The following is a 10,597-nucleotide window of genomic DNA, read 5'->3' as shown; positions in this document are numbered from 1 at the left end:
CATGGATTTCAGGTGGGATCCAAATATACCGCTGCCATGAGCAAAATAGTGGACTGATGCAGGTAACAACTTGTTTTTTGGATTTTTTCAAGTTTTATGATTTCTTGTAAGAGTGTAAACTGAGAATCAACTTGTGATAAATGTGCAGATGTGGGACTAGAGAGACCACCTGACATATCACCAATAGCACGATGATTTTCTCACCAGATAGTGGGTGTAGACAATGAAGAAGGGTTAGACCCATTCGCTGAGATGGAGCACAACTTGGAGGCGATAACTCGAGGAGTCCCAGAGTATGCCACTATTGATGATGTTCCACTGCATTGGTAGAGACACACAGTGGGAGTATCTACGAGACTCCATCGACTGTTAGGCCGAGTGATCAGAGTGGTCTCGTGTTATAATGAGCTACATGTTTTATTTTCTACTTATGTGTCCATAATATGATTAGTTTTATAAATGATGCAAATGCCTATCAAGAACAAGATTTGCTAATGCATCTGTTATTGTATTTAAATTATGTGGAATATGTTGATATGTGATTAAATCAAAATTTATTTCTAGTAATCTAACACGTAGATACATATGCAATATTTGTGGATTTCTCACTTAGTAATGATTGTTTAACTGTAACACAATGAGTTGTGGATCCAACTTGACAACTAAATCCCTAATGCCAAGAGAAACTGCTTCTAACAAGAGTTCACTGATTGCACTGTATTCAACAATATTATTAGTTGTTCGACCACGGAATATACCTTGTAAGTTTATCAGCTCGCCATTAGGGTCATAGAGAACCCATGCTGTGGAAGACAGGTTTCGTGTGCTACGACAAGCACCATGAACAAAACCAACGTAATGGCTTGATGACATCTGCAAACCGAGTGGAGCACAGGGTAAGCAGAAAAACAAATGTCTGCAAAGAAAACAAACACACCAAAAATAAAAAAAGTACACTAATGAATTAACACACTAATGTACAAAATTCATTACACGAATTTCACACATAATACTTTTTCAGATACAACCCATTACGGGGCTGTGACAATGCATTTCCCTCATAATCACATAGCTCGTAGGCACCTTTTTGTAAGACATGCTTAATGATTTAGGGCCCATGCCACATGGGTTCGAACTTTCTTGCTCCCAACGTTTCATTGGCCTGATCATAAAGAAGGACCAAGTCGCCTTTAGCAAAAGTGTGGGGAGAAACAATTTGGTCAAAATGAGCTTTGACACATTTCTATTGAGCTTCGATGACCATCACAGTAATGCGACGAGTCTCGTTAAGCCTCTCAAGATAAAGTAGGTGTTCCTCTTTAGGAGAGGTATCCAAAAGAAGTTCGATAACTAATTTGAGCAAAGGGATTTCACATTCGATTGGAAGAGTTGCCTCTAAACCATACACCAGTTGGAATGTAGTGAATCCAGTGGCCATCTTAGCGGAATTTTTGTAAGCCCATAGAGCTGAGAATAGCATCAAATTCCAATCCTTTTTGTGCTTCCAAATGGTATGCTGAAGAATAGTAATAAAAAATTTATTAACTGCCTCAACTTGGTCATTGGCCTGTGGATAATAAGGAGTTGAGCTATCATGAATAAGGCCCAGCTGAGTAGTCAGCTCTGCCATCATGTGCTGACGAAAATGTGATCCATGGTAAATCACAATGAATTGAGGAACACCAAAACGTGCTATGACATGGTTAAAAAGGAACTAAGTAATAGTAATACTGTTAGCATTGTATGTAGGCATCACCTTAGCTCATTTAGTAAAATAGTCGATGACGATGATTATATAACCATGCCCCCTAGCCGAGCAAGGGTTACAGGTCATGAAATCAATGCCCCATTTAGCAAATGGGCCAGTGGTAACTACTGGGTGTAAGGGTGCGAGTGGGGCGTTCTTCTTGTGGTTGAAAATATGACAAATAGGGGTGATCGATAAATAGAGATTAACAGGCAACAATAGAAAGCTTTGGTATTCGAACTTACTTCTGATTAAATTTAAATACTTCTAAGCAGCAGATCTGTGGTAGATTACTTCTCCTCAACCAAACATGCGCACGTAACTACGACCTCTCTCCACGGGTCTTCAAACACCTTCGCCTTACAGTTCCAGGTTCTTTTGGATTACAGAAACTGTCCTCAGATAGGCGGCCCAGTAGGCTTCGATATTAATAAAAACAAGCAGAATACATAAGGCTTATTACAATACTAGATCTCAGAGTTCTCTGTCAAGCGATGATCTTGAACTTCTGCCGATCTTCTCTTTTATATACTTTCTAACTCTACTGTTCTAAACTACAATGATAAAACAAAAATAATTGAGGGTCCTTTCGGCATATTTTCACCGATGGTGTCTACTCAACTTTTCTGGTACAAAAGATTCTACCATATCCTACCATGGTCCTATAGGACTCCTATCTGAATCATAGTCATTATCAGGATCAAATTCATCAGAAGAATCATGTGCTGGCCTGAACGCATCGAGCATCTTTTGGTGGTGACGTTCCATCAGCTTAGAGTACTCTTCATCGATATCTGCTGGGTCCTGGGCATCTGTCAGCTCGTCCTGTAAAGTAGATTCTGTTGCTTTTCCTTTTCTTTTGGCGTCTTCATCTAAAATTATTGTCCTTCTTGATGATGTTCTTGATGATTCTCCCTTTTCCGTATTTGTCTTTATTCGGTGGAGACCCTGTTGTTGAGGTGTATACATAGCCGCTTGTTTTTCCCACTTGTTTAGGAAAGATAAAGGGCTGATCTCGATATCTAGAAAATAATCTTTAAAGACATTTCGGACTGTGGGTGACCTCTGTACTGCCAATTCAATGCCGTTTAAGAGTTCCCATTTAAAAATTTGAAACATATTAGTGGAACTCTCGATTGCATGTTGAACCCATTCTCTGCAATTATTACTCATAAAATATTTGTGTTTCCAGCCTAATTCGAAAATCATTGATGTACAGATTCTATTTGAAATCATCAGGCTAATAATATGGATTACATTGTTATTCCAATTAGGTGAAATAACACTGATAGTTACCAAAGCCTTTTGATTAATCATAAATCTTAATGCCTTGGGTTCTCCTTGTAAATCATCCATCTTTTGTAGAATCTGTATTTTTTCTATCAACTTAAGATTTCCAAACTCACTGAACCATCCAGCATGCTGCTTAATCATCTCTTCATTATTGTTGGTTTCGATTTCTCTGATCCTCTCATGACTAAAAACTTGTGCAAAAGGATTAGGGTCAATACTTTCTCTTAACCTGAGACTGTGATAATCCCAAGGGGATGAGAAAGTTCTGAGATATTGCAGCGTCCTTTGAATGCACTGAGATATCCTAGTGGTTGGCTTTTTCCTACAGAAACCATCTTTTATCTCCCAGTCAACAAATCCTTCAAAAATTTCATATTGAGGAAAAGTGTCATTTGCTGCATAATTCTCGTCAATCCTTTGCAGAAAGGATGCTTCCAATTCCTCAAAAATATCTGGGATTTTTAAAGATAGAATATACTTTCCTAATTCAGGCTTTATAGGAATTTCTTCAAGATCTAAAATTTTTGCTCCTGTGAAAATGCTGAGAGAAAAATCAATCCCTCCAATAAGTTGATAAAAATTTAAAACCTTGAGGGTCCATACCATTTGTTCAGTATATTCGCTAGACCATAGATCTGAGAGACTTCTGAAAAATAATTTTATCTTCATGTTAGGCAAAGGATATACCTTTACCAGTTCAGCATCTAGGCCTAAAGACATACCTACATTCTTGGATTGCCATGCTTGGCATTTTCGGATCCAAGTGTTTCTTCTCAGTCTCATTCCCACAACTTTTTTGATTTCCTCTGCAAGATGGCTTGCATGTCCTTCAAGTAGCCTGAATCTGTCAACAAATGTATAAAAACTGTCATCCTGTGGACCTTTACCTGGAATGGTAAAACACAAACCTAGACAAGTAATGAATGCTTTATTCATATCCCTGGTTAATGAATCTGTCAAATAATTTGAATTACCTGGGATCCACTCAACTTCAAAATCAAACTGTTGGAACCAAATCTGCCATGCAAGAATTCTTCCTTTTGCAATCTGTCTTGATATTTTGGCAGATAAGAAGTATTTAAAATTCTTGGAGTCTGTTCATATTAAAAATTTCACAGGAGTAAGATATAACTCAAACCTTTGTATCCCATTGAATATAGCCAGTGTCTCTATTACACAAAAATATCGTCACCATGATATGTGCAGTCAGTATGGGTCTATCATCACTTGTACTATCCTCTTAAGCAAGTCTCAAACCTCAGCTCTTCAAATCAAGCTTTGAAAATGGGAGAAAGACATTAAAAATCAATGAAACTCTGGTTTCGCACTTTCTGTCACTGTCACCTGCGGTCCCGCACCTTCTGTGTACAAAAACTGCGGACCTGCCCGCTCTGTCCCTAACGATGTAGGTGCGGACCCCTGTGAAAGTCAAAAGGCACAAGTTTTATCTTAAAAAGCTCACTTTGGGTTAATTCTATAGGTTTCTAGAAGGAATTTTGACATGGATTGTTCGCTCTGAGGTGGTTCATTCATACCAAAAGAGAAGGAGCTAATCGCTTGATGAGAGGAGCTATCCCTTTGAAGGAGGGCTTTATCCCTTTGAAGGAGGACCTAGTAACCTCCCTCCATTGCACTATAAATACAGGCATTGGGCTGGTTGTCTAGAGAGGTTAGAAGTTGAACATTTTTTAGGGTAAATGCTGGTGAAATCAAGACTTCCTAGTTGAGATTAAGAGGAGAGATCACATACCTTTTTGGCTTCATTGGGGAGTGAGTGAAACTTGTCAAAGTAGAGGAGACTTCTTACTGGACCCTGGGAGGAGCTTGTACAACGTCGAGGCAAAGGTTGTAAAGTTCTTCTTCTTTTGAATTAATACAATCAAATTCATTTTTCTCAACAAGTATCTCATGTTATTTGTTTCATGGACTCCTTGACTTTCATGTTAAATATGTTTTATGCAATTGGCTTTTTAGGTGCTATTTAATTTGTTTGCCTTGTTTTTTTTTGCAGATTCGCAAAAAAGGGAGCTCATTTGGACCGAAAGAGCAAGGGCATCCACAAGCTTGCGTTGGACCTAAGGTAGGGCCTAAAAACACTTGTTTGCTATTGTTTATCAAAGCATGTTTAGAGAAAGATAGTGTCTGGTTGGTTTGCTTGTCATTAGGTCTTCTTTAGATTCTAGGAAGGTCTATCTTGTCCGCAAGATCGACTTATTCCGTGTGACAAAATGGCGACTCCACTGGGGACTTGATTGTTTTCCTTGTTTTTACTTTGACCTGAGAAACTGTGTTTTTGTTTCTATTTTTGGCTTGTTGTGTGTAAAATTGGGTAGAGTTTGTAGATCCAGGGTTATTTTTTTGTTTTTCATAGCTTTGGGAGAGGACCGCACCCTAGCCGTTTGACACAGTGCGTACATACCCGCAGCTTGGCTTTTAGCACAGAGCGAGACTGCACTTGTGTCAACTGTGGGCCTGCGGACCCTGTCAAAATTTTGAAAAACCCTAAGATTTCCTCTGTTAGTCAGCTTAGTGTTTGTTTAGAAATTGTTGTCCACTGCCCAGACCTGCATATAACTTGTCAGAAGCTTTCCTTAGATTGATTTCGTTAGTGTTAGGGTTTTAAGTGAAATTCCTAGGAGTTTTGCTTGTTGGGTTTGTTTTTCATTTTGGTTGTGTAGTGGCTCTGAGCTTAGAAGCTGTAGGGACTTCAGATCACCTTAGTGTCTACCAGCCTTCTTATGAGTCTGACCATTTATGAAATCTCCCCTTGTTGAGGAATCCACTTTGAGTTTTCTCTTTACAAAACTTCGAAAAGCTTGTGTTTGAGAGTTTGGATTTTCATTTTCAAAAAGAAAACAAAATTGGTTGTTCTTGACTTATTTGTGATTCTGCATAAATTGGTCCTTAGCTTACATCTAGCTAAGTAAAACATCCTTAAAAAAGAATTTTAGTAGGCTTTGACTTCAAATAGGTTTTTATTATTTGTAGATCTCAAAGTTAGTCATTTTCATAGTTTTGAGTGTTTTATTAAAAAATATAAAAATCTCTTTTGGAAAAAGTTTGTTTTGTAGTGATTGAGTGCTTTGAAACGAAAAAGGGAAATTTTAGTGAAATAACTAGTTGTCTCGTTTTGAGTGCATTAGAAAAGGACAAAAACTCTTCTTTTAATTTGTTGAATTGAGAAAGATTTGTGTTTACAAAGTATTTGCATTCTCAAACTCTTTCTTAGTTAGAAGTTCATCGAAGAGAAAAAAGATTGTTTAGATCATCTTAGGTGCATTTTTAGTGATTTTGAGTCGAGTCTTCATACCACGAGTTTCATCTCTGCACCTTTGGACTTAAACAAAAACCACTAAAATTAACGCTTAAAGTAAAATTCACCTAGTAACATTTTTATTTCTAGGGCTCTCATACACCAACTTAGCTTAGGCTGGTGTCTTGGAGTAGGAGAGTAATTAACTCTCCAAGACAGTAAAAACAAACAAGTAGCTGTATCTTATGGCAGGGAAGAAATCCAATTGTTGCATTTATGCTTTGGGAAAGCTCCTCTTAAAGGAGAAGCACGAGATCATGTCCGAACCAGTGTGGGAATCAATCCTTCCTCATTAGGAACGACGCCAGATATTCACGTATTAAAAATGTTAAACCTCGGATTAACCATTGTCAAGGAGCCTATGGTCACTTGTTGGTAAACCTTGGATTATGTCAAGGAGCCTTCAAGGGGATTGAACTTGCTACTCTGCCCTTTCGTGCGTATCGGATCATAGACTGTTCCCCCATGTATATTTGTCTCAGTTGGTAACCTTAGTGGCCATATTCTTTAGGACTCTTCCTGAGGTGACAGTGGTGGGAAGATCCCACTGTACCTGGAGCAGACGTCGGCTAGACTCACTTGGATTTTCTGGAGGGTTCTCTTCACTCGAGACGATTAAGTGGAGGAACTTGTGCCAGTCTATTCATTAAGCAGGTTGCCGGGGTAACTGTTCCAACTGCCATTTCTGTATTGAACTCTGCGACGTTGGATTTCATCACCAACTAGTGTTTTCAGTATGGGAAGTTACTGTTTGTGTGTGTTTGATCTCTTAGATTCTTTAGGCGTGTGATTCAAATTTGTTTGGTTCTTTAGAGACTTTAGGTGCTTTTCATTGAGATTTTACTTTGTTTTCGTGTGAAGTAGTTAAAAGTTTTCAACTGTGGCTGAATTACCAAGACAGTCCCGTAGACTTCGGGGCCAGTCTCCTGAGTTTGTAAACGTGGCTGAGTTACTGAGGAAGTCCTGTAGACTTCGTGGCCAACCTCCTCAGGAAGTACCGAGCCATCTCGAAGGCTTGAAAGTCCTCGTAACTCCTAGAGACAATAGAGTTCGGTCACCTGAGGAAGGAGAATCTTCTTTGATAGTACATCCTGATTTTCAACCGTTAGTAGCAGAGTACAATCCACAGTCAGTGTCTGTTTCTGAAATTGCTGGTAGCTTTTCATCTACAAGTGATATAGGTGAAGAACCCGAAATATCCGAGCCTAAAAGTGAATTTGCTGCTACTCTGAATTGGGGTTTGTTTCTCCAACTTCTAGTGGTCCTGGTTCACCTAGGGTAGAAAGAGTAATGGGTAGAAAGAGTAATCACCCAAGATCTTCCTTCTGGACTTATTTCTATTGAAGAACTTGCTTGGAAGAAGAAGTAGGCATCCCTATCCCTGAAAATCAACCTATTATTGAACTAAGGGAGCGTGAATCAATTTTTTACAGTCCACCTAGGAGCAGTTCTTGGTATATTTCTTTGACTAATTTTCTAGAAAACTCAGGGTTAAGTTTTTCACCACCTTGTGCTCCTTATCACCAAACACCTAGAGGTTTTTATACTCCCGTAAATATGTCAGGACAGTCATCCATGTTTACTCAATCACCCGAATCTTTTTTGTATGGCGGTCCTTCTGTTCCCTCCGGGTATCAGTCACTTTCTGGTACTTTTTCGGGAGCATCTCCTCAAACCATCGAGCAAGGGCTATTAACTGGAAACAATGGTACTAAGCCGTTGAGCGTAGAATAAATTCTCATGATGTCAGGTTCTGTTCCCAATCCTCAACCTCAAGGTGGCCAGTTACCACCTGGGGGGCAGCCTCAATTAACGCTTGGGGGGCAACCTCAAGGTACACAATTTGCATATGGGGGGCAACCTCAAGGATAGTACATACCTATGGGACAATACGTTCCTCAAGTTCAACCCCAGACTCAATATGTACCCCAAGGTCAACCCCAGTATCAATTTATACCTCAAGGTCAACCCCATTATTAGTATGTGCCTCAAGGGTATCAACCCCAAGGTCAACACTCGAACCAAGGTTTCCAACCACCTTCTGGTCAAATGTATGTTCAAGGAACGGGAAATGTACCTTTCAATTATCAATGCTACCCTCAACCTGGTTATGGTCCTTAGTATTCTCAACCAGTTATGGGTCAGTACCCCGGAATGAATATAGTGTGGGATCCATCGCAAGCTCAACAGGTACTGCAACCAAGTGTACAGTTGTCATCTCAAACTGGACAACCCCTAGTTTCTGGTTCACCCCAGCAACCAGTCCAGTCTAACATTCAAACTTCTGTACCTTCGGTAGTTTCTCAGCTTGGGCCTAGTACACCTCGTACTTCGCCTCAAATGACTGCTACAACTGCCGCAACATCTGTTCAATCTACCCCACCTACTTCTGGAGTATCGACAGCTCCGGTTTCTACTGTTCCTGTATCTACTCCTCAGACATCTTTACCACCGTCTGGATCTATGATTCAAACTTCGGTTCAGATACTTGTAGGACAACCTGGTTCAAGTACGGTTGTCACAAGTCAACCACAATTTACTTATCAACCGTACCAGGATAGTACCAATTCGGTCCTGCTGTGCAGCAGCCAGTCTATCAGTATCAACCGTATCCTAGGTACACTTATCAACAACCTCAACAACCCTAGTACGGTTCGATTAATCCTAGTTTTCCGGGAGGATACAATATCCCGAACGCGATTCCTGTTCCTAGTTATCCTGGATATCCTCCTCCTGGGGCTGGTCTCATGACCCAGAGTTTTAGGGATCCTAATCGGCAGTTACCGTTTATCGCAACTTTGGACTTACCTAACTTGTCATGACTAACGAACGATCCCATTAATTATCTTCCTTTTTGGCCGCCAATGCCGAACAAGTTGCCTAGTGACATTCCCAAGTTCGAAGGTAAATCAGGAGAGGACCTGTCAAACCATGTGATGAATTACCACCTTTGATGTGCGTCTAACTCCATTACAGATGATTCAATCCATCTTAGACTTTTCCAGCGCACTCTAATTGGTCTCGCGACCAAGTGGTACATTGAGTTACCACGAGGCACTTTTTATAATTCTAGTCAGTTAGCTACCTCGTTTTTAACTCATTTTCAGTTGCCAGTCCGATATGACAATGGCACGGAATTGTTAACTTCGCTAAAAAAATTGACATCCATTTACATTTCAGATCATATTCATGAGTGGAGACGTCGATGGCGTTTAGTGAAGGTATTTATTCCAGATCAGATCTTGGCTAAGTGGTTTGTAAAATCTTTGTTGCCAAAGTTCAGTGAAGATGTTGCTAAAGCCGGAGTGTTACTGAGGAGCAAGTAATTGCTCAAGCATAGTACCTTGACTTGGTCTATACTCATTCAGGTACGTTACATGAAAAAATCCCCGATCTTCCCAAGCAGAATCAAATCACTGCAGCTCCTTCGGGATCTCATGCCGCCGATGGTATGATTGGCATGGTTAACACTAAAAGTAAGAAGAAGTCTTCCAAGAATTATTCCCCTATCATAACCTTGCCTGATTCCCCAACCGAAGACTCTTCTGCAGAGATTTCCATCGATATTCACGTTGTAGAGTCATCTACAGCCAAATCAAAATTTGGTGGGAAGAAGAAAGGAAAGAAGAAGAATAAAACGGATAAAAGTTCAAAGGATAAACCTGAAAAGGTGGAATCCAATGATGAAAAGCACAAACCTCGTTATCCTTGTCTCATTTGTGACGATGAACATTTTACAAGAGACTGCCCTCGTCGTGCAGAGGTTGTGAATATTGTCAAGGGTTCCCAAACTTCTGCTGTTTTCAAGGATCCTTTTCCGGCTCAAGACAGTAAGATGATAGGTTCATCCTCGAATTCCAATGAAGAACACATACTGATGATGTCCCATGTTAGTGTTGGGTGTGGAGGCTGATTATCTTCTATAGTACCGGCATATTGGACCCCAGTTCAAAATGAGGTGGCAACGCCACCCGTAAAATAATCGTTGTCGTGGGGGGTACAGGGGGGGGCGGTAGCGACTTTTGGGAGCCCCCCCCTGGCGGGGGCTTTCGGGGGCAGCGCCCCTGAAGCTAAAAACAGCTGTAAAATTGCCTTGTAAAAGTATAGTAATTTCTAGTCAATCTGGGCCGTTCATTAGGCGGATGATCTGACGGTAGAACTTATGTTTAGTTTAGGGTTTTTTGCCCTAGAAGGCAACCCCTCTCTTTATATCAGGGCACTGTATTTGAGGCTGTGATATAGAT

The sequence above is a fragment of the Pinus tabuliformis genome, chromosome 1_2 (genome assembly GCF_031772625.1).
Source record: "Pinus tabuliformis cultivar Carrire ecotype Pingquan chromosome 1_2, CPIR1, whole genome shotgun sequence".
NCBI classification, from domain to species: domain Eukaryota; kingdom Viridiplantae; phylum Streptophyta; class Pinopsida; order Pinales; family Pinaceae; genus Pinus; species Pinus tabuliformis.
The sequence above is the reverse complement of the archived record's forward strand: the minus strand, read 5'-3'. Positions refer to the sequence as shown.